Genomic DNA, 24,819 nt, shown 5'->3' with positions numbered 1-24,819 from the left:
AACGTGTCATCACTGGCCTGGGAAAAGCTGTGAGAAGGCCGTGGTGCTTACAGGAGCACTGGAGCCTTCTCAAACTGCTGATTGGCAGGGGTCCCAGGTGTCGGACCCCCACCGATCAGATACTGATAACCTATCCAGAGGAAAGGCGATCAGTTAAAAACACTTGGAAAACCCTTAAAAGTCCCATGTGCCTCCCAAAATAGTAACAATGGAAACAGCATCTTGTCCAGAAAAAACAAGCCCTCATACAGCTACAACAGCATAAAAATGAATGAGTTCTGGCTCTTGGAATGCAGCGACATAACAAGATGTGCTACTATCGCGCAAAACTAGAGAAAAAAACCATAAAACTATACATAATTGGTATAACCATGATCATACTGACCGGAAGAATAACAGTAACAGGCTGGTTATGCCACACAGTGAATGTCGTAAATTTAAACTGCACAAAACAATGGGCGAACTTCTTTTTTACCATTATCACCCCCCCCCCCCAAAAGGTAATAAAAGTAAATAAGTTATAAGTACCCCAAAATGGTCTCACGTTAAAATACAATACGCCACACAAACAACAACCCCCATATGGCAACGTTGACAGAAAAATAAAAAAGTAATGGCTTGAAAAACAGCCGCCAAGCGTCTTATTTTGTACTCCTCCTTGGCTGAAAATACTCCTCAAAAATACTAGTATTTATACTATTCCAGAAAAAATGTAGGGCAACCTGTTAAAATCTTCTGTATACGGTGCGGACATTAACCTGAGGTGCAGATTTTATAATCCACAGTCTGTCAATTGTTTGTTCAGATTTTCAGTGCAGATCTGCAAAGAGTAAGATCTGAGGCAAATCTGTGTCAAAACCTGTCAATGTGGATTTTGTGTGGAAATGCAGCAAAATCCGTACAGAAAATCCATATAAAACTACACTGCCGTTCGCACATACCCTAAAGTGGACATCTTATGAATCCGATACGATAAAGATACATGTGAGAAGGCTATAAAATTAAAATGAACGCTAAAACACCTTAGTCAAAGCCCCTCTGCTGCCTATGGAGACCGTGTGGTAAGGAATGAGACTTTTTAGCACATCGGTGTACGGCATATCAGAATGTGGCCATCTTCTAAGGTAAAAAAGTGGAAATACATTGATAGATGCATGCCTTCATGTTTGATCCGTGCATTTTTCACAGCGCAGTTGTACAGACCGCATTCCTCAGGGCGTGCAGCACGATTTATGTGTGGCGCTCTTCCATTTTTTTTCTTCGATGGGGAAACCACAACTATAACTGTAATTGCATTCTTATTGAAGTATGAGAATGTGGTTTTTCACAGAAACAGTTTTTAAATAATTTCCTACAACTACTTTAAGCAGCAAAACCGCATGTACAGGGTGGCCCACAAAAAAATAGCCCGCCTTCAATATCTCCACATCAAACTGCCTAATAGTAAGTCTGTCCTAGTTGTCCATAGCAACCAATCAGGGCTCAGCTTTCAGTTCCTACATGGCTCTGAAAAAATGAAAGCTGAGCCCTGATTGGTTGCTTTGGACAACTAAAACAGACTTACTATTAGGCAGTTTGATTTGGAGATATTGGAGGCGGGCTACTTTTTCGTGGGTCAGTCTGTATTATGTGCAATGGGGGGCTTCAGGGAAAACTGCATGTAAAAGCCAGAGTCACATTTTCACATGAGGTACTGCAATGTAGTTTTCCATAGTAGCAGTACTAGGACACTACCCATTTCAGTACATTTCTATTTATGTCTATGGCTATATTCACACTTGCCTGTTGGATCCGTGCTACTGCAAGTTCACCGTGCTGCCAGAGGTCCGCTCCGGCCCCATTCACTATAATGAGGGAAGGCCGGAGGTGTGGCTGCAGCATGGCAAACATGCCGGGAGGCGGCCTGACAAAAAAACACAGTGTGCTGTAATTTTTGTCTGGCTCCGTCTCGACATGTTTGCTGTGCTGCAGCCAGACCTCAGGCCCGACACCATCATAGTGAATGGGTCCAGAGTGGACTTTCGTCGGCACAGTGGACTTGCGGTAGCACAGATCCGGCAGGCTGTTCCCCCGCTGGAACAGCCTGCCAGGAAAAGACTACCGAAAGTGTGAAAGTAGCCTAAGGGTGCTGCCACGCGTTGCGCCTGTTCTGCATTTTGGACTCTGCACTTTTCAAAAAACCCATGCGGTTTTTGCAATAACATACCTGCGGTTATGGTGCATTTTCTTCCAGGAAAGGAAAAAAAGCAAATCATAGCCAGCAAAACTGAATTACAAAGTAAAGTTACATTAATGGAATTGAAGTTTGCTGTGCGATTCCTTTTGCTGGAAGAAAACGCACCATAAACACAGGAATGTTGTTACAAAAACAGCACAGCCGTGACGCAGCGGCCCTAGGAAATTCTTACTGCTAAACCACTGAAATTGCCTCCTGGATTCATGTAACAGGCGGAAACATTGCAGATTTAATTTTGTTACAGAGGCTAAAAAAATATGGCTAAAGTTCAAAACTAGATGAAGATTTTGTTACACTGAACACAAGATCCTCATGGACGTGGAAGTGAAACATCTGCGAATAAAATATTCATGCTCATATAGTACTATGAGCACAGGATGGCAGGAGAGGAAGAGGAAGCACAGTGACCGGGGAAATCGGACGCACAGTACAAAAGGGATATGCCCCCCTGCTTACCTTCTTCCTCATGCAGGGTCAAAAGTTTGGGGATAAACACTCTCTCAAGACACCCCTCCGGTGGTGTCATCTGACCACTCACTCTACAGGGTTAAAGAGATCTAGGCCTTATGGTTGCCATGCACGTTAGGCCGGGTTCACATCACTGTTGTGTTTTCTGTTTTTCTGATCCGTCAAAAAAAACCTGATCCTTTATTTTGGGCATCTGCTCATTTTGCACCTGCTTTTGTCACAGATCCGTTATTTTAGAAATGCAGGACTTTTTCTCCCACCTAAAATAATGAATCTCTGATGGAACTGACAAAAATGGATGCAAACAGATAAAATGAACACAACGGATGCTCTGTACTCCCGAGGATATACTGCCGACAACATGCAGGAAGAACGATGTAAAAAATGATCGTTCACCTCCCATACAGTTTGTATTAGGGAATGTAAAAGGACTTTTAACCCCTTGACGACATTTGACTTCGGGCTCATGCACAAGACCGCCAAAAATACAAAAGATGTCCGTGTGCATTCCGTATTTTGCGGAACAGAACAGCTGGCCCCTAATAGAACAGTACAATCCTTGTCCGCAATATGGCCAATAATAGGACATGTTCTATTTTTTTTTGCGGAACGGAAATACGGACATACGGAAACGGAATGCACACAGAGTAACTTTAGTTTTTTTGCAGACCCATTGAAATGAATGGTTCCGTGTGCATGAGCCCTTACTAGTAGGGATGAGCGAATCGACTTCGGATGAAACATCTGAAGTCGATTCGCATAAAACTTCGTTCTAATACAGTACAGAGCAGGAGCTCCGTACAGCATTAGAATGTATTGGCTCCGATGAGCCGAAGTTATTGCTTCGCAAAGTCTCACGAGACTTCAGGTAATAACTTCATAAATTAATTTGTACTGTAAAAAAACATTTCCCGAACTCGGGTTCGGTTCCAAGTGGTACTAACTTCGGCTCACCAGAGCCAATACATTCTGCTCCTGCTACGTACAGTCTTAGAACGAAGTTTTATGCGAATCAAACATCCAAAGTTAATTCGGTCATCCCTACTTACTAGTACATCACAGCGGGAAGTGACTTCCCGCAAGTTAACCTACTAGTATCAATACAGGAGCCCTGCTGTGACTGACGACCAGGACCCTGCTGGATCTGCCAGCATCACTGTAAACGCTGATTGGCAACCCCAGGTCTCGCAAAGGCCTCGGGGTCTGCCGTGCACGGAAGCCTGTGAGGCACACTGACAGTCAATGTAATACAGTACAGCATTGTACTACATTGAAACAGGGATCAGAACCTGAAACGTTAAAGTCCCTGAATTAGGAGAAGAAGAAGGGGAAAAAAAAGTGCTAAAAATAAAAAATAATAAGAGTTTACAGTAATAAAAAAAAAAAAAAAAGTGCCCCTTTCCGTTCATCAAGCAATTAAAAAAATAAAATAAAAAAATTCATAAAGATAGATAAGCAACCAGCAGCTGTATAAAAATATTGTATGACTCCCTCAGGTGAATGTCGTAAAAAAAAATATTAAATTAACTGTGCCAAAACAGCCATTTTTTGGTCACCTTGCCTCAAAATTGAACGATCAAAAATTAAATGTACCCAAAAATGGTACCAATAAAAACGTCAACTCTTACCACAAAAAAATGCCCCTACACAAGAGGCAGACATTTTTTAAACATATGGCTTTCAGAAAATGGACAAAAAAATGTTATGCAAAACTGAAACAATTTTTTTTTTTTAATAGACAAATTTTGTATTGTCGTGTCCATAACAACCTGCTCTATAAAAATAACACATGTTCTATTCTGTCAGGTGCACACTTAAAAAAATAAAAATACAAAAAATTAAAACTGTGCCAGAACAGCCATTTTTGGTTACCTTGCCTCAGGAAAGCGTAATATTGAGTGATCAAAAATTATATGTACCCAAAAATAGTACCACTAAAACTCCTCACCTTATCCCATAGTTTCCAAAATGGGGTCACTTTTTGGGAGTTTCTACTCTAGGGTTGCATCAGTGGGTGTCTTCAAATGCGACATGGCAACTTACCGTATTTTCTGCTTTATAAGACACACTTTTTCCCCCCAAAAGTGGGGGGGGAAAAGGGCGTGCGTCTTAGGCCTTTTTCACACTTGCGTTGTCCGGATCCGGCGTGTACTCCACTTGCCGGAATTACATGCCGGATCCGGAAAAACGCAAGTGTACTGAAAGCATTTGAAGTGTTACTATGGCAGCCAGGACGCTATTAAAGTCCTGGTTGCCATAGTAGGAGCGGGGAGCGGGGGAGCGGTATACTTACAGTCCGCGCGGCTCCCGGGGCGCTCCAGAGTGACGTCAGAGCGCCCCATGCGCATGGATGATGTGCCATGCGATCACGTCATCCATGCGCTTGGGGCGCCCTGACGTCACTCTGGAGCGCCCCGGGAGCCGCACGGACGGCAAGTATGCTGCTCCCCCGCTCCACTTTACCATGGCTGCCAGGACTTTAGCGTCCCGGCAGCCATGGTAACCACTCTAAAAAAGCTAAACGTCGGATCCGGCAATGCGCCGAAACGACGTTTAGCTTAAGGCCGGATCCAGAACAATGCCTTTCAATGGGCATTAATTCCGGATCCGGCCTTGCGGCAAGTCTTCAGGATTTTTGGCCGGAGCAAAAAGCGCAGCATGCTGCGGTATTTTCTCAGGCCAAAAAACGTTACGTTCCGGAACTGAAGACATCCTGATGCATCCTGAACGGATTTCACTCCATTCAGAATTCATTAGGATAAAACTGATCAGGATTCTTCCGGCATAGAGCCCCGACGACGGAACTCTATGCCGGAAGACAAGAACGCAGGTGTGAAAGAGCCCTTATAAAGCGGATACTTTGCTGACAGACATTCTTCAGTACCTCTTGCTTGAGGTTCTTTTGTTTTGGTTTAGTTTTGTCATCTCGTTTCCCTCTCTCAGCTGTCATCTAGTTGCACTGATTGCATCCCTTTATATCCCCTCCCATACTGCATCACTTTGTGGTTTATACAACTTCCTGGATTGTGCTCACTGCTAGATGCTGCAACTGCTGACTCATCAGTTAAGTCTGTTTCTTTTTTTGTGTTTTCCTGTTGGCTTGATCCTAGGTGACCCTGACTCCCTCCGTATTAAGTGTAGGGATCCGGTGGTCGTGTCCCCTCACTATTATAGGGTTTTCAGGTGTCACACAGTCTAGGTACAAGGGCATGCGATTTTCTATCATAAAGATCTTTGCATGGGCTGAGCAGTCAGGGAGGGCTCTAGGGCTTTTATAGGGCTCACCCTTATGTTCCTTAGTTTGGGATCAAGTCAGTCGGATCTTTATTTGTGTCTTCTAGTTTTCTACAACACCATCTGTGACACCGCTATGCTGCACAGCGCGGCCAGCAAAGTATCAGTGTGGAGGGAGGAGGCGGGGACACTAGAGTGCAGTGATTCTACTCTAATACACCGGCCCCGCAACTGTTAAGTACATTCAATCCGATCCAATCTTAATGTATACCGCACTGTTCTGTACTTACTGTAGTACCATATGTATAGCATTAAGACGGCGCAGACCAGCAGCTCCCTCGGTCAGCACCGCCTGCCGCAGCTCCCTCCTCATGCGCTGCCTGCCTGTTCATTCATAAAGTGAGATAAGCGGGCAGGCGGCGCATCCACAGATCCCCCCCATCAGTGCCATCCACAGATCCCCCCCCCCCATCAGTGCCATCCACAGATTCCCCCCCCCCCCCATCAGTGCCATCCACAGATCCCCCCCCCCCATCAGTGCCATCCACAGATCCCCCCCCCCATCAGTGCCATCCACAGATCCCCCCCCCATCAGTGCCATCCACAGATCCCCCCCCCATCAGTGCCATCCACAGATCCCCCCCCATCAGTGCCATCCACAGATCCACCCCCCATCAGTGCCATCCACAGATCCACCCCCCATCAGTGCCATCCACAGATCCACCCCCCATCAGTGCCATCCACAGATCCACCCCCCATCAGTGCCATCCACAGATCCCCCCCCCATCAGTGCCATCCACAGATCCCCCCCTACAGTGCCATCCACAGATCCCCCCCATCAGTGCCATCCACAGATCCCCCCCATCAGTGCCATCCACAGATCCCCCCCATCAGTGCCATCCACAGATCCCCCCCTACAGTGCCATCCACAGATCCCCCCCCTACAGTGCCATCCACAGATCCCCCCCCATCAGTGCCATCCACAGATCCCCCCCATCAGTGCCATCCACAGATCCCCCCCCCATCAGTGCCATCCACAGATCCCCCCCCATCAGTGCCATCCACAGATCCCCCCCCCATCAGTGCCATCCACAGATCCCCCCCATCAGTGCCATCCACAGATCCCCCCCCATCAGTGCCATCTACAGATCCCCCCATAACAGTGCATCAGCCACAGATCCCCCCATAACAGTGCATCAGCCACAGATTCCCCCCCCATAACAGTGCATCAGCCACAGATCCCCCCCATAACAGTGCGTCATCCACAGATCCCCCCCATAACAGTGCGTCATCCACAGATCCCCCCCCATAACAGTGCGTCATCCACAGATCCCCATAACAGTGTCATCCACAGATCCCCAATAATAGTGTCATCCACAGATCCCTCATAACAGTGCGGCATCCACAGACCACCATTAGTTCAAAACCTACCAAAAGCACACCTGTTGGTTCAAATTTTTATTTTATTTTTTCCTTCTCAAAAACCTATGTGCGTCTTATCAGGTGCATCTTAGAAAGCGAAAAATATGGTAAATTATCCCAGTGAAACCTGTCCTCCAAAATCTATATGTTGCTCTTTCCCTTCTGTGCCCTGCCATGTTTGGCTGTTAACCCTTGCTGTTTTACAGGAAATATGGATAAAAGTTGAAAATGTGCAAAAAAAAAAAAAGAAGTGAAATTTTGAAATGTCTCCGCTATTTTTCTTTAAACGGGTTGTCCGAGTAATTTTTTTGTTCTTCGTATGTTTATAACTAGGTAAATGTAAGGATTTTTCAATGCACTTACTTTAAAGGAAGTATGTCACCTAATTTTCACCAATATAACTAAGAGTACTGCCCCACAGAAGAATGCAGACACATTCCAAACATACCTTTGTGCACTTTGTGTCTGTATTCCATGTCCAGGAAAAGCACTTTTAGGGTTCATTCAGAAGTCTGCACTTCGGGTCCGGATCCGGATCAGTTCCGCAATTATACGGAACGGGTGCAGACCCATTAATTTTCAATGGGGACGGAAAAGATGCGGACAGCACACAGTGTGCTGTCCGCATCCGCATAGAATAGAACATGTGGACAAGAATAGGCATTTCTATTGTGGTGCCGGCCCGGTGTTTTTCTGGAAAACAGGTCCCAAGTGCCCAGCTGAAAGTGAAAGTAAAAACAGCTTTGGCTAGTTTGACACTAGCGTTTTGGGTTTCCGTTTGTGAGATCCATTTAGGGCTCTCACAAGCGGGCCAAAACGGATCAGTTTGCATTCTAATGCATTCTGAATGAAAAAGGATCCGCTCAGAAAGCATCAGTTTGCCTCCGTTGAGTCACCATTCCGCTCTGGAGGCGGACACCAAAACGCTGCCTGCAGCGTTTTGCTGTCCGCTTGACGAAGCTGAGCCAAACTGATCAGTTTTCTCTGACACAATCTGGCACAATAGAAAACATAATACAACCAGATCCGTTCATGACGGATGCATGCGGTTGTATTATGGTAACAGAAGCGTTTTTGCAGATCAATGACGGATCCGCAAAAAAAAGCTAGCGTGAAAGTAGCCTTTTACTCCTGACTCGATTTCTTTATCTTCTGATTGAAATGCCAGCTTTCAAACAAGGTCAGGTTCATATTTCTAGTGGCTACCAATCCCAAGCTATGAGCAACTAAAGCAACTAAAGCAGCCCTCCCCTCTTCAGTTTGGTTTGCATTGGGCACTTGGAGCAGCAGAGCTGGGCACTTGAGACAGAATACCGTATTTTCCGGCGTATAAGACGACTTTCTAACACTAGAAATTATTTTCAAAAGTCGGGGGTCATCTTATACACCGGGTATATTCAGATCCGATGGTATATTTTAACCTCCAGGCGTTCCCATGGTGACAGGGACGCTTGCCTGGGGGTTAGAATATACAGGGCCCCGCCGCTCACAGGAGTACATTTATAAACTGTAATCAGTAACTTTAACTTTAATCAGCGCTCATCTCTTTACTAGGGTACCTTACTCTCAGCTCCGGTAACAGGCAGTGCGGGGGGGGCGCTCACTCACTGACGTCACGTGCCTGCTCCTCCCACTAGGCGGCGCAGGCACGTGACATCAGTGAGCGCCGCCCGCACTGCCTGTTACTGGAGCTGAGAGTAAGGTACCCTAGTAAAGAGATGAGCGCTGATTAAAGTTAAAGTTACTGATTACAGTTTATAAATGTACTCCTGTGAGCATCGGGGAGGGGGATCTATGGATGGCACTGTTATGGGGAGGGGGATCTATGGATGGCAATGTATAGGGGGGGGATCTGTGGATGGCAATGTTTAGGGGGAGGATCTGTGGATGGCAATGTTATGGGGAGGGGGGATCTGTGGTTGGCACTGTTATGGGGAGGGGGGGGATCTGTGGATGGCAATGTTTAGGGGGAGGGGGATCTGTGGATGGCAATGTTTAGGGGGGGGATCTGTGGATGGCAATGTTTAGGGGGGGGATCTGTGGATGGCAATGTTTAGGGGGGGGGATCTGTGGATGGCAATGTTTAGGGGGGGATCTGTGGATGGCAATGTTTAGGGGGGGATCTGTGGATGCCAATGTTTAGGGGGGGGGGGGGATCTGTGGATGCCAATGTTTAGGGGGGGGATCTGTGGATGCCAATGTTTAGGGGGGGGGGGGGATCTGTGGATGCCAATGTTTAGGGGGGGGGATCTGTGGATGCCAATGTTTAGGGGGGGATCTGTGGATGCCAATGTTTAGGGGGGGATCTGTGGATGCCAATGTTATGGGGAGGGGGATCTGTGGATGACACATATAGCATAAGATGCTATATAGTGTCATCCATAGATCCCCCCCATAGCAGTGTCATCCACAGATCCCCCTCCCCATAACAGTGCCATCCACAGATCCCCCTCCCCATAACAGTGCCATCCACAGATCCCAGTCAGTTCTCTGGACTGGAGAAGATCGTCTTGAAGACAGGGAGGGCTGGGCATTCAGGGGTAGTCTTATATGGCAAGTATAGCCCAAACCCTATATTTTAAATGGAAAAGTTGGGGGTCGTCCTATACGCCCAGTCGTCTTATACGCCGGAAAATACAGCAAGTGCTTTTACTGGGCATGGAATAAAGGTACAAACTAAGTGCACACAGGTAAATTAGGGATGTGTCTGCAATCTTCTAGGGGGCAGTGCTCTTAGTTAGGGTTCATTCACACGTCTGTAGTGTATTGCGGATCCGCAATACACCAAGCCGGCACCCTCATAGAACTGCCTATTCTTGTCCGCAATTGTGTGCTGTCCGCATCCATTCCTACCCCATAGAGAATGAATGGGTCCGCAAATTGCGGAACGGACCCTTATATTGGTGAAAAAGTAACAGACTCTCTTTAAAGGGGTTCTCCAGGAATTAAAATACTTAAATATTATTTTATAATAAATTTACAAATACCTTTCATTACTTAGGCTACTTTCACACTTGCGTTCGGAGCGGATGCATCTGGTGTCTGCACAGACGGATCCGCTCCTATAATACAGACGATGGGATCCGTCTGCATTATATTTCAGAAAAAATTCTTAGTCAGACGGATCCGTCCAGACTTTGCATTGAAAGTCAATGGGGGACGGATCAGTTTGAAATTGAGCCATATAGTGTCAACTTCATATGGATCCGTCCCCATTGACTTACATTGTAAGTCTGGACGGATCCGTTTGGCTCCGCACGGCCAGGCGGACACCCGAACGCTGCAAGCTGCTTTCGGGTGTCCGCCTTCTGAGCGGAACGGAGGTCAAACGGTGCCAGACTGAGGCATTCTGAGCGGATCCGCATCCACTCAGAATGCATTGGGGCCGTACGGATGCGTTCAGGGCCGCTTGTGAGAGCCTTCAAACGGAACTCACAAGCGGAGCCCTGAACGCAAGTGTGAAAGTAGCCTTAGAATGGCTTGTTTTGTCTGGGGAGCAATCATTATGAGAAATAAAATGGCCACCGTCCTAATCACACAGGAGGACAAGTTACTTCACCACAATGAGCCATAGTCCATAGTGCTGCCTCATCATCCTCTCTGCTCTGCTTGTCAGGAATCATGATCCTGAATACAGGTGAATCTCTGTGAGAATGGAGATGATGAGGAGATATGAGAGGAGGGTGAGGTGTGGCTGATGAGCAGCAGCACTTGTATGCAGTCTCCATTACCACAGCCTGTCCTGTCCGTCCTCTCTGTACTTCATGTCTCCTCATGAACTAAATTCACCAGAGATTCAGCAAATGTTCTTATCATCTGTATTCAGGATCATAACCTTGACAAGTAGAGCAGAGAGGAAGATGAGGCAGCTCTTTACCTCAGTGTTGTAAAGTAACTTGTCCTCATGTGTGATCAGGACAGGTTTTGTGTGAACTAATGAGACAGCAGCCATTTTTTTCCCCTGATGATTGCTCCCCAGAGAAAACGAGCCATTATAAATAATGAAAGGTATTAGAGAATATATTTATAATAATCATATTTAAGTATTTTCCTTTTCTTAATTCCCAGAGAATTAACTACAGTGCCTGCTTTCTCAGGTTTCACTGAGAGTCACATGACCTGTGATGTCAGCTTCTTTCTCTACTCTGACAATGTTTGGTGCACAAGCCTGAGAGAGCAGATATGTGTCTATACACAAGACATCACTGTGCTGGACACGCCCCCTGCACTGGCAACTGCTGCTGTCTGCCCTGTGTCTCCCTCCCAGTGGAGTCTTCAGGAAAAATTAACCCCTTCAGCAGCAGAGAGGGCTGGAGGCTTTACTGAGTAGCTGCAGGAAGTGAAGAGACACAGGATCTCCCCTCCTCATTCTGCAGACACAGAGCTGACAGACTGGAGGACTTCTGCAGAGCATTGCCCAAGAACAGGTAGGGGGGAGATCCTGTGTGTATCAGCATTGTCAATATACAGCTGGGACTTGTAGTCCTACACATACAACATGCTGCTGATTCTCCCAGCAGGCAGACATGTCACTCAGGGCAGCACTTGTAGCCACTCCCTTAGCAGGGAGTAAAAGTGTTCCTGTGGTTCATCTGATTCAAACACTGTTTTTCTTCTGTTGATCCGAGGCTCCGCTGCTTAATTTTGTTACTTTTTCTTAATATGCAAATTAGGCCTTCGGTGCAATGAGGATGTCACCATTGCTCTCGTTGCACCCAAGCTCCACTTCTTTCTGTGACTAGCCACTCTTTCTCTGCTTTGACGGACAGGGCCAGGGAGTGCAAAGCAACCAGGGAGGGGCTGATCACAGAAATCAGTTTGAGTGCTTGGGTGCAACAAGAACAACGGTGATGCCCTTATTGCACTAAAAAAGTATAATAACAGGAAGGAAGCCTAGGATCAACAAAAGAAAAACAGCGTTTTATAATGAGATGAGCACAGCTATAGCCGTGTGTGTATGCAAACAGCTGGATAGGAAGGTCCCTGCTGACAGAATCCCTTAAAACAAGCACTAGCTATACCATCGACTGGTCCTCGTTCTGGGCAGTGTGAAAGGACCCCATCTTTATTTTTTTACTTATCCAATGGTGGATCAGTTATTTAGAAATAAAAACTACAAGAAAAATACATAAAAACCGCATGTGATAAAAAAACAATGTGAGCGATAATTTGTGTGTAGAGTGCCTGTGTTTCACACCTGCGGCAGCAATTCTGGTTAGCTGTCCCGGTAGAGAACAGCCTGCCGGAATTCTCCGGAACGGCACTGCCCACCAGCCCCATTAACTGTAATCCGGCAAAAATGCAGAGAATTGGCTGGACAGAAAGTGCTGCACACGTCCACATAATTTAGGTGCATAAAGCGCCAGCGCAGGGGTATTAAGGCCGGCATGTAAAACCCCAGTCTTAATTAATGACCCTGTAAGCGTTTTGGTTTTACACACACTTGTTTAAAGCCCGGGTAAAAGCACCCTAGGGGCATGCTCACATGGGGAAGATACACTTGGCGCCTGGATTTGCAAGTAGAAAATCAACAGCGTACTAAAGCAACAGCAATATGGAGATTTTAACAAACTGAATGTTGCAGATATAAAATCGCCTGACCGTCCATTCTTTTGGAATATTTTCATTATGGACTTAGCAGGGTGAAATCCACAACAAAATCCGCCCAAAATGGTCGCCAATGCAACTTAGAATTGCAGAATGGTGACAAGATTTTGTAGTCTTGTCGCCATTTGCGCCTAGGCCCTCCGCTGTTCTGCCTCTTTAAGAAGAAAAGGCTTTCTTCCAGCAGATACACACTGCAGACGTCTGCTGGGTGAAGATCCGCCCCTCACGCTACCCGCCATAGAGGGTGGGCGTGGCTTGGGCTCACAACTTTGGAGGTGAAGCTGAGCTGCTGGAGACATTTCAACTAAAGGAGGACGTACAGAGCTCCCACACAGTCCACGGACTAGGCGAGTCACCAGATTCATTACTGAGGTCTTAATGAGAAGCCAGGGATTGGTAGTACTCACTGTGCTGGTCTCATACCAAAGTATGTCTCTGGGATCCGCTGTCCTGGGGTCACATAGCATTATATTGATTTATGATGTCATGTAACCCTTAGAGGTCTGGAATGTATTAGATGACACTGACATAATGCTGCCAGTGTTGTCCAATACATTCCAGAACTGTAGGGGTTACATAGCATCATTAATCAATATAATGCTATGTGACCCCGGCAGTGCTGGGAGGTCAGGACGGGAGCTGCTGCAGACACACTGTGGTGTGGAGCCAGCACAATCTCTAGTAATGTCTGTAATAAATCATTATTCACTTACAAATAGGGGACAGCAATCAGCTCAATCCATGTTACTGCTGGCAGGACGATGAAACTGTGGGACTCCCCTGGCCTAGGGGTTCGCTCAGCAGTCCCAAGGCATACAGATTGACAAGGAGCCTGTGCCGCACACAATGTCAGAAAGGACGGCGATGTCCGTGCACGGCTCCTTACTGACACGTGGGTGATGGGCAGATGGTTAGCTGCTCCTTTCTGCTCCAAAGACATGTGGATAATGGCACTAAAGCAGCCTATAAAGGGTTAAGCACAGGCTAGTTCAGCTGACAGAGGAGGTCCCCTACCTTTCTCACATCTCTACTTGCTGGCAGTGAATGGAAACCTTCAAGACTGAATGTCCAGCAACAGTTACACAGTGAGAAGCACTAGAAAATGGGCAATCTTTCCTCAAGAAAAAGCAAACAAGAAAGGTTTTCATTCACTGACAGGCAAGCAGAGGGGTTGAGAATAAAGAGTAAAGCTCCTTAAGTATTAGATTTTATCCGCTATATTATATTTTTTCTAAATGTAAAAAAACAAAACAAATGGGCCCCCCCCCCCTCAACCCCACTGTCACGCTGGTCCCGTCAACATGTGATGCCCACTGATGTGGTCACTGGCTGCAGGGGCGGCTCTCAAGTCATTGGCCAGTTAAGGGGTGCAGTAGGGATAGTTTATCTTAACCCATTCTGTGTCACATATAGAAGAATATTGGTTTGAAACCCCTTAAAAAAGAACCTCTGCTTCCCTTGCATTATGTTAAATGGCCATGTGATGCAAGGGGAGCAGATCTCCACTGTGGCCAGTGATTGGCCGCAGCAGCATCAAGATAAAAGTTTTCATGGAGAAACCCAAGACAAGCAGTGGAGGCCTGGAAGTGAATGTGCTAGGCCCAGCACCTAGGGATTACCAACGCGAATCTGGCTAGTCTGGCAGGTCATGGAAATGAGTGCACAACCCCTTTAACTGTGAGGGCTGTAGCTTAGAAATCCCATCTATATTACCGTATATGTATTTCATTTGGCTCCTAATTTTTTCAGGTTTGGAGCCAATGACTGGAGCACTGCCATAGGGGGTCATTTGCTAAAGATCGGCATTTCACACGCCAGCCTTTGTAAAAAGCTCAACAGAAGATCGGCCCATTTGTCACATCTTCTGCTGTCCATGCGCCAGGAGTAGATTTATGGTGTAATACGCACCAGTTTTCCAACGCACATGTCATTTAATGAGTCCATGGAAAAGTGGAGAGGGTGTCGGAAAAAGCCAAAAAGTATGGCATTTTCAGTGTTTTGCGTGCCGCTTTTAATGGATCTGTTTTACCGTTTCAGTACTGTTTCCGGTTCTATTCCGTATGGCATATACAGTATACAGTAATTACATAGAAAAAATTGGGCTGGGCATAACATTTTCAATAGATGGTTCCGCAAAAACGGAACAGATCCGGAAGACACATGGAGTACATTCCGTATGTGTTCCGTTTTTTTTTTGCAGACCCATTGACTTGAATGGAGCCACGGAAGGTGATTTGCGGGTAATAATAGGACACGCTCTATCTTTGAACGGAGAAACGGAATGCATACGGAAACGGAATGCATACGGAGTACATTCTGTTTTTTATGCGGAACCATTGAAATGAATGGTTCCGTATACAGAACCCAAAAAACAGCCCGTATATGGAACACAAAAAACGTTTGTGTGAACGAGCCCTGAAGAAGACTTGGTAACGGTATACAAAACCTGACAATACAAGAAGCCAAGCTCTGCTTATTCTCCAGCGTCACAATCACTGCAGGCGAGGCTGTAGAGCACCCGTTTTAAGCCCCCAGACGCCTATTATGCAGCTTTGCAGGAGAAGGCGCACACCACCGAGTGGTAGGAGATGTGCAAACAAAATCAACACGACCGTATGGCTTTTTCAGTATTTTGCGGTCCGTTATTAACTGATCTATTGTTCTGTTTTTTTTTTATTGTTTCCATTGCAATTCCGTTCTGCAAAAAAATAAATCTCCATATGGTTTCCGTATGCGATCTGTTTGCGGATTGCAAACAGAAAGCCGGAATTAGACTTACCGGTAATTCAGTTTCCACGAGATCACCACGACGGCTACAAGGGGATTGACCCCTGACCTCTGTAGGGGCAGGAACAGAGAGAGGGTTTAAATCCCCCCCTCCCACCACCAGCACCAGTGTGTCCAAAATTACAGAGACAGAAATAAGTGGTGAGAACAGAAAATATAATGAACCGAGAGGGTATTACTTCATAATCTCCCAGGTAAGACTAAAGGAAGGGTAGGGAATATATGTGCCGTCGTGGTGATCTCGTGGAAACTGAATTACCGGTAAGTCTAATTCCGGCTTTCCACCTCATCACCACGACGGCTACAAGGAGATATAAAAAATTATAGCTTAGGGGGGGGACGACCGCCTGAAGGACCTTACGTCCAAAAGACAAGTCTGAAGTAGATAGGTCTAACCTATAGTGTTTAGTAAAGGTGTGGATGTTAGACCAAGTAGCAGCCTTACAAATATCCTCAAGAGAAGCTCCGGCCCGCTCGGCCTGGGAGGAGGACATAGCCCGGGTAGAGTGAGCTCTCAAATTTGGGGGGCACGACAGACCTTGGGACTCATAGGAGATGGAAATGGAATCCTTTATCCACCGTGCTAAGGAGGACCTGGAGGCTTTTAGACCCTTATTCTTACCTGAGAATAAGACAAATAGGTTGCTGGATTTACGGAAACCTTTTGATACTTCAAGATACCGTAAGACAGAGCGTCTTACATCTAGAGAGTGGAAGCTAGATTCCCTAATATTAGAGGGATTACTGCAAAAGGAGGGTAAGACTATCTCCTGGTTACGGTGGAAATCCGATACCACTTTAGGCAAAAATCCTGGGTCTAACTTAAGAATGATTCTGTCATCGGTGATACGGAGATAGGGTTCCTGTATCGATAGTGCTTGGATCTCGCCTAGCCTTCTTGCGGACGTGATGGCCACCAAGAATGCAGTCTTAAGCGATAGATGTTTGGTGGAACAACTAGATAGGGGCTCAAACGGAGCAAGAGTCAAGCCAGTGAGTACCGTATTAAGGTCCCAGTTGGGGATCCTAGATTTTAGAGAGGGACGTAGTCGGGAGGCAGCTCTCATGAATCTTTTGATCCAGCGATGACTGGCTAGATCTTGATCAAAGAAGCAAGCAAGTGCCGAGACCTGTACCCTTAGGGTAGAGGGTCTAAGACCTAATTCAAGCCCCTGCTGGAGGAAGTCCAAGATTTTCAGAAAATTGGGCGGCTCTAAATTTGGGGCAGGGTTGCCAATCCAGGTACAGAATCTCTTCCAAATCTTTAAGTAAATTGAGAAGGTAACCTTCTTCCTACTCGCTTTTAGGGTGGCTATCACTTGGTCTGAGAGCCCTTGGGACTTCAACCTCTGGACCTCAGGATCCAGGCTGACAACTTGAGGAAGCTCGGATCTGGGTGTAGGATTGGCCCCTGGTGAAGCAGGTCCCTCCTGGAAGGAAGAGGCCAAGGGTCCTCTACTGATAGATTTTTTAAAGAAGAGAACCAGCTCCTTTTCGGCCAATAGGGAGCTATTAGAATTAGTGTTGTATCTTCTAGGTAGAGTTTCTGGATTATCCTGGGAAGTAGAGGCAAAGGTGGGAATGCATAACTGAGATCCCAGTCCCAATGAATCGCGAGCGCATCCAGCGCCCAGGGATTGTCCCGTGGGTTTAGCGAACAGAACGTTGGTACCTTTGCGTTCTTCTTGGAGGCGAACAGATCCACTTGTGGAGTGCCCCATCTTTCCGCCAGAACCTGAAATACTTCTTGATTCAGGGACCACTCGGTATGATCTATTAACTGGCGACTGAGATAGTCTGCTTCTACGTTCAGTATTCCTTTTAAGTGAATTGCGGAGATGGAACTCACATGGGATTCTGCCCAGTTGAAGATCTTCCTTGCAATAGACATCAGTTTCTCCGATCTCGTGCCTCCCTGGTGAGAGAGATAAGCCACCGTCGTCGTGTTGTCCGAAAGGATTTTTACGTGCTGACCCAGCAGAAGGGTCTCTGCAGCCTTCAGGGCTTTCCAGACTGCTTCCAGCTCTCTGAAATTGGAGGACTGAGAGCGGGTTGTTGGAATCCAGGAACCTTGGAACAAATGATCTCCCACTTTCGCTCCCCATCCTTTTCCGCTTGCGTCCGTAAGTACTTGAATGTAGGGAACCTTCTCCCAGGCAACTCCCAAGGACAGATTGCTTGTGCTTTTCCACCAATTCAGGAAGGTCTTCACCGCTAGGGGAATCAGAACTTTGTGATCCAAGGAGGACTGTTGTTTGTTCCAAGTTCTGAGGATCCATGCTTGGAGAGATCGGAAGTGGGCCTGACTCCATGGGACGGACATGATACAAGACGAGAGAAGACCCAGGAGGCTCATAGCTTCCCTTATGGGACATGACCTCCTGTTCTGGAAACGTCGAACCTGTAATTGAAGGTTTTTGACCTTGTCTGGTGGAAGGAAGGTATGCTGCGTTCGGGAATCCAGGATGACGCCCAAGAACTGGATAGTGCTGGAGGGCACCAGGTTCGATTTTTTCCTGTTCACTAACCAACCCAGATTTTGAGTGAGAGACAGGAAGGTTTGTAGGTCTGTTCTGAGTTTGTTCTCCGAATTCCCAATTAGGAGGAAATCGTCCAGGTACGGTATAATCACCAGACCTTTGTGTCTCAGGAAGGCCACCATCTCGACTACCAGCTTCGTAAACACTCTGGGTGCAGATGATATCCCAAAGGGGAGGGCCGTAAACTGGAAGTGATGGGTTACTCCCTTGTGGTCCTGGATGGCGAACCTCAAGAACCTTTGTGACTCTGGATGAATTGGGACGTGATAGTAGGCGTCCTGAAGGTCTACTGAGCACATCAGGGCGTTCCTCCCTATTAACGGAATCAGGGACTTCAGGGATTCCATCCTGAACTTCCGATAAATGACAAACTTGTTCAGGGCTTTCAAGTTTATAATTGTGCGGAATGAGCCCTCTTTTTTCTCTACCAAAAACAGGTTCGAATAGAACCCTTGTCTTTGCTGTGTTGACGGGACTTGTACTATCACGTCCGTCGCCAGAAGACTTTGGACCCCTTGCAGAATCTTTTTGCGCACTTTGGGGGAACTTGGGTTGGTGACAATGAAGCGGTTTGGGGGAGATGAAGAAAGTTCGATGTGGTACCCGGATTTTATTATGTCCCGAACCCAAGGGTTCAGGGTAGTGGACTCCCAGGAAGTCAGAAAATTCTTCAATCTCCCCCCAACTGTGGCGTCATTGCTTGTCCGAGGGCTTATTCTGGGAGGAGGAGGGGTTGTTCCTACCCCTGCCCCCTTTTGGGTAACTCCAGCGTCCTGACTTCCCTTTATCCTTAAAGGGTCTATTCTGGCTGGTGGGGGCCCGAAAGGGATATCTCCTTTTATAGGGTCTCTCCTCTGGGAACCCCTTTTTTTTGTCCGCCGCTTTCTCCAGGATACGGTCTAGGACGGGCCCAAAGACGTATTCCCCCGAGAACGGGATGGAGCATAGTTTCATCTTTGAGGTGTTGTCGCCTGACCAGCTCTTCATCCATAAGGCACGGCGGGCCGCATTAGAGAGCCCGGCATCCTTTGCCGCAAATCTGACCGACTCAGCTGAGGTGTCTGCCATAAATGCTGTGGCGGATTTCAATAGGGGGAGGGACCTTAGGATCTCATCCCTGGAAGTATTATCTCTGATGTGAGATTCCAGTTCCTCTAGCCACAGCCTCATGGATCTTGCCACTGAGGTAGCTGCGATGTTCGTTTTTAAAGTGAACATCGCCGCTTCCCACGATTTTTTTAAGAGGCTATCTGCCTTCCTATCCATGGGATCACGCAGCTGAGAAGTGTCTTCGAAGGGCAAGGCAGTCTTCTTATTGACCTTTGCGACTTGAATGTCGACCTTTGGTGTTTCACTGAAAATTTTTGCTTCGCTCGAGTCAAACAATAGCCGGTTCTTAAAGGACCTGGACACCCCCAACCTCTTTTCCGGGTTGGACCACTCGTCAAGCACCATATCTCGTATGTTCTCGTTTATTGGAAACACCCGGGTCTTTTTAACCCTGAGTCTCCCAAACATCTCATCCTGGACCGAGTGGGCTCTAGGGGTTTCTTCGACCCCCATAGTGGCCCGGACCGCCTTTAGAAGGTCTGGCATCTCGTCCAATGAAAAGCAGAATCTTCTGTCTGATTCCGAAGTATCAATATCAGAGGAGACCCCCTCGTCCTCCCAGGCTCTAGATGATGAGGCATCTTCCTCTATCATCTCCGGGTCTGATAAGGAAGGAGACGGACCCCTACGTTTTTTTGGTGGAGGTGCATCCCTGGGTGAAGGCATCTGGGATAAGGAGGTTCTTACTTCCTCATGGATCATGGACCTTAATTCGTTAAAGAAGGAGGGCTGTTCTTCAGCGATAACGCTAGAGATGCAGTCTTTGCAAAGCTTTTTGCGATAGTCGTCCGGAAGCCGTTTAAGGCAGGACACACACTTTGACTGTTTTCTGATTTTTTTCTGGGCCTCCTTAGCGACCTGGGAAGAATAACCCCCATTAGCCATACTAGGAACACATGGAACTAACAGTCAGAAGCCCCAAGCCAGAGAAGTGGAGGAGGAGGAACAAGCAACCTGGTACGGTGTCTAGGAACAAGTAACAGGGTGGAAAAAAGCGCTTCCCCCCAGGGGAACTTACTGCAGGCGGCACAGAAGGGTCTCCAGGGGAGCGGGGTTCGGTCGACATGACTGCACGCTGCTCCGATGTACGCCGGTACACTGAGACATTCGGCACCGCTGGCGCCGAAAATTTGAATGGGAGACGCCTCTGAATGACGTCACTTCCCTCGTCCACCGGAAGTGACGTCTGCCGCTTTCCTGAAGCGCTTAGGCGCGCACCCGGCGATAGCCAAGCCGGCCCGGCGGGAGAACGCGACCCGGGAGCAGGCTCACATATTATAATGGAGCGAGTCCTCCCTCCTTCACCCCTGCCCAGCGTTAGTACGAGGACCGCAGGAGGGCAGGGGGAACACCCGGTAGGTGTCAGGAAGTTACATCCTCTTCATCTCCCCGCAGGGAGACTCTCTCTGCCCCTGTCCTCTGTAGGGACAGGAAACACTGGTGCTGGTGGTGGGAGGGGGGGATTTAAACCCTCTCTCTGTTCCTGCCCCTACAGAGGTCAGGGGTCAATCTCCTTGTAGCCGTCGTGGTGATGAGGTGGAAACACAAAATTTTTATTTATTAATGTAATGTATAGTAATGTATTTTAACAGTATACACATGGGCAAAGTGGGCTTGGATCCTCAAAAACGGATGACATATGGATATGTTCCGTATGCATTCCGTATTTTTTGCGGACCCATTGAGTTGAACGGAGCCACGGATCGTTATTTGTGGGCAATTATAGGACAAGTTCTATCTTTCAGCGGAACGGAAATACGGAAACGGAATGCATATGGAGTACATTCCGTTTTTTTTGCGGAACCATTGAAATGAATGGTTCCGCATACAGACCGCAAACGGAATCTGCAAAAACGTTTGTGTGCAAGAGGCCTTACCTGTGAAGACTGCAAGAAAGACATTAGTAACCGGTTGCATAACAGCAGTCAGCTATCACGGGGGGCAATCACACGACCGTATCCACTTTTCAATCCACAAATCGCTGTCCCCACAAAATATAGATGCGGTCCATGTGCATCCCATGCTTTGTGGGCCCCACTTCTCGGCAAAATGGACATGCTCTACAGATGAAGACAGCACACAGGTGACATTCATGTGCCGTCCAGATTTTTGTGGTGCAATAGAAATGAATCCATCCTCGTGCGAGATGGAGATGGGACGCAGACCAAAAATATGCTTGTGTAAATGCACCCTTTCTAAATCCTACCAAATCCATCCGGCACATCACCGAGCAATTGGGATGAAAATGAGTCACGACTTCAGGCTTGTCTTCAGTCAGGTAAGGTGCTGGCTCACGGACAGTCCTAAAATAAGAACGCCGTACATAAAGCCTGCAGTGACACCACAGGGGAGACGGCTTTAGGAGACTGTCTACGTTTAGGGGAACAGAAGTCACAAATCCAGTTTTACTAGTTCTACACAGACGAGCTCCAAACAAGAAGGGCTGATTCACATCTACGTGCAACTGATCCGGCATAGGACACGGCCGTGCACCGCCAGACCCCACTGACTACAATGGGATGCAGACACTTTTCCAGCATAAGTGTCGGACAAAAAGCGGTGCGTACAGGACTTTTTGTCTACCCAACTTATGCCAGAAAATATCCGGATCACCGCCGGATTCTATTATAGTCAATGGGGTCTGGCTATGCCGGATCCAGTGAACTCCAGCAGGCTGTTCCTCTGCCAGATCAGTTAAATGTATCCGTGTTTGAGACGTGGTTTTCACGGACCACTGATAGGAGATGCTCTGGAAACTAATTTTCAGCCTAGCAGTATACATAGAATACAGATGACACACAGAGGGTAAAAAGTGACCTACGGAGCAAACACATGAAGTGCTCACCAACTTGTCACAGATGGCTACAGAGGCATAATTATCAAGGAATTTCCTCTACAAAGAAACGGGCATCCCAGGTGGCACGAAATCATCAAAAACTGGGTAGCATCTTGTCATGAGAAGGAAGAAGAACCTTTCATAACACAGTTTATAAGGCTGAAAGAAGACATCTGTCCAACCAGTTCGGCCTGTCATCCTGCAAGTTGATCCAGAGGAAGGCAAAAAAAAAACTGTGAGGTAGAAGCCAATTTTCCTCACTTTAGGGAAAAAAATTCCTGACTCCAATCAGAATAACTCCCTGGATGGTAAAATAACTAAAGACGTGTATTTTTTATCTGTTATGTCAGCATTTACAGTCTGAGGAGCAAATGCTAATCTAAGGGGTATTTTACATGGTCCTATAAAATATAGTCAAATATGCGCTCCGTCAGCCACAGGGTCGTAACTGGAGCGCAGTACCACTTCATACAGCGATGGTACTCGGGGACCCTCTATTCATGGGCTTGTGTTCAACCCAGAGACAAGCCAATAAATCCACACGGACGTAACTGGAGCGGAGCACCGATGTGGGCAGTACCACTTCATACAGAGATGGTACTCGGGGACCCTCTATTCATGGGCTTGTGTTCAACCCAGAGGCAAGCCAATAAATCCACACGGACGTAACTGGAGCGGAGCACCGATGTGGGCAGTACCACTTCATACAGAGATGGTACTCGGGGACCCTCTATTCATGGGCTTGTGTTCAACCCAGAGACAAGCCAATAAATCCACACGGACGTAACTGGAGCGGAGCACCGACGTGAGCAGTACCACTTCATACAGAGATGGTACTCGGGGACCCTCTATTCATGGGCTTGTGTTCAACCCAGAGACAAGCCAATAAATCCACACGGACGTAACTGGAGCGGAGCACCGATGTGGGCAGTACCACTTCATACAGAGATGGTACTCGGGGACCCTCTATTCATGGGCTTGTGTTCAACCCAGAGACAAGCCAATAAATCCACACGGACGTAACTGGAGCGGAGCACCGATGTGGGCAGTACCACTTCATACAGAGATGGTACTCGGGGACCCTCTATTCATGGGCTTGTGTTCAACCCAGAGACAAGCCAATAAATCCACACGGACGTAACTGGAGCGGAGCACCGACGTGGGCAGTACCACTTCATACAGAGATGGTACTACCCAGAGACCAGCCAATAAATCCACAGAACTGTGCCAACCCTCTGAAGAAGGCACACTTTATGTAGAGGAATCAGGGGTCTGCCCATAAGAATGGACCGCTGCCTGATACCAATGGGTGCGCACCTTCCGGGTTCCTGAATTCTGCAATACTCTATTTTACCCTGGTTTTCGCTAGACACTGGAAGCCAACATCTGATCTTATTTCTATGTTTCCAGGAGACCACCCACAGAAGATGGGGACATTGGTAGGCCAGTATCAGAGGGATCTCCTCCGATCATGTACCACCAGTCTTCTAGCTCCAGCCTTCTCACATATCTACCTGGGATAGCTCCTGCATTTCTTCAGAACTTGCCTTTCAGGAACCAGGGAAAGTAGGGCATCTCCTACAGTTATGGGACCAAGCTGTATTGTGACTGGTCAGACTGGCAGAATCGTCAGTAAAAACGTAGTGTAAGGAATATCTGTGTTTTTCGCTAGAGTAGGCGCCACCACCTATACCGTGGCGGTGTCACTTCTTGTGCAGGACCTCCATCACCCTCTGCACTACACCACACATCCTTACCCTGACATGACACACAATGTACCCTCCACATTCCTGGGGCACACTGCGGTGGGTACAATGGAGAGTTGGGCACCACACACCGGGCTACCCACCGCTCACACACCAGTAGTGCCAGTCACACGGAGGGCTGACACTAGGGACACACGACTGTTGGCAGTGGGCACAAATATTGTCACACCCTGCCCACACATACGCACAGGTCTGTCCGTGCCGCCGGGCCTACGGGATCCGACCCCTCATTCACCCACACACAAAGCTCTTACCGGCAGCCGGTGAAGAGAAATACACAAGCCGCTGAGACCCGGCCAAAGCCCCGGCCTGGAGTAGGACAGCCATCCGGCCGGCCACGGACACACGGAGAGGAGGAGAGAGGCGCGGAGCTCCGCCTCTGAATGACAGCCGGGGGGAGGGGAGCCGCCGCCGCCACACTCTGACCCCGCACCGAGTGTGCGGCTGTGCACCAGGGTGCTGCGGGTTCCTCAGACACCGACCCCTGTACACTCACTCATGCCCTAGTCTACACTGGCACTGCCCACACCAGTCCTTTAGTGCAGTAGTTCTAGCCCCCTGCCAACCAGAATTCTTCTTTTTCTGGACAACTTATCCCAAAATCACGGAGAACCATAACGACTGATAAAGATTCTAAGTAATCCATGTCCATGGCTCAATGTACTGATGAGAACTGGTTACCAGCAGTTACTGGGAGCTGTAAATGGCGAGAATTACCACCAAAATAATCCAGTTATGTAGCACCAACCTCAAAACATTCACAGACGCATCGATTTTTTTTTCGCAGACGAGGGAAAATTCGCCTATTTTTAC

The 24,819-nt window shown here is 47.6% G+C and overlaps 1 protein-coding gene across 1 annotated transcript in view; it reads right to left on the bottom strand.

Annotated features, from left to right (window-relative positions):
- The window catches only part of FAM135A (family with sequence similarity 135 member A), a 96,581-nt gene extending 72,161 nt beyond the window's left edge, over positions 1 to 24,420 (bottom strand). The window contains 1 exon segment of the mRNA XM_044291519.1: positions 24,261 to 24,420. The gene's annotated coding sequence lies outside the window, so the exon portion shown is untranslated.
- Positions 24,421 to 24,819: the final 399 nt, after the last annotated feature.

This window comes from Bufo gargarizans, chromosome 4 (assembly GCF_014858855.1).
Source record: "Bufo gargarizans isolate SCDJY-AF-19 chromosome 4, ASM1485885v1, whole genome shotgun sequence".
Lineage (NCBI taxonomy): Eukaryota > Metazoa > Chordata > Amphibia > Anura > Bufonidae > Bufo > Bufo gargarizans.
The sequence above is the reverse complement of the archived record's forward strand: the minus strand, read 5'-3'. Positions and strand labels throughout refer to the sequence as shown.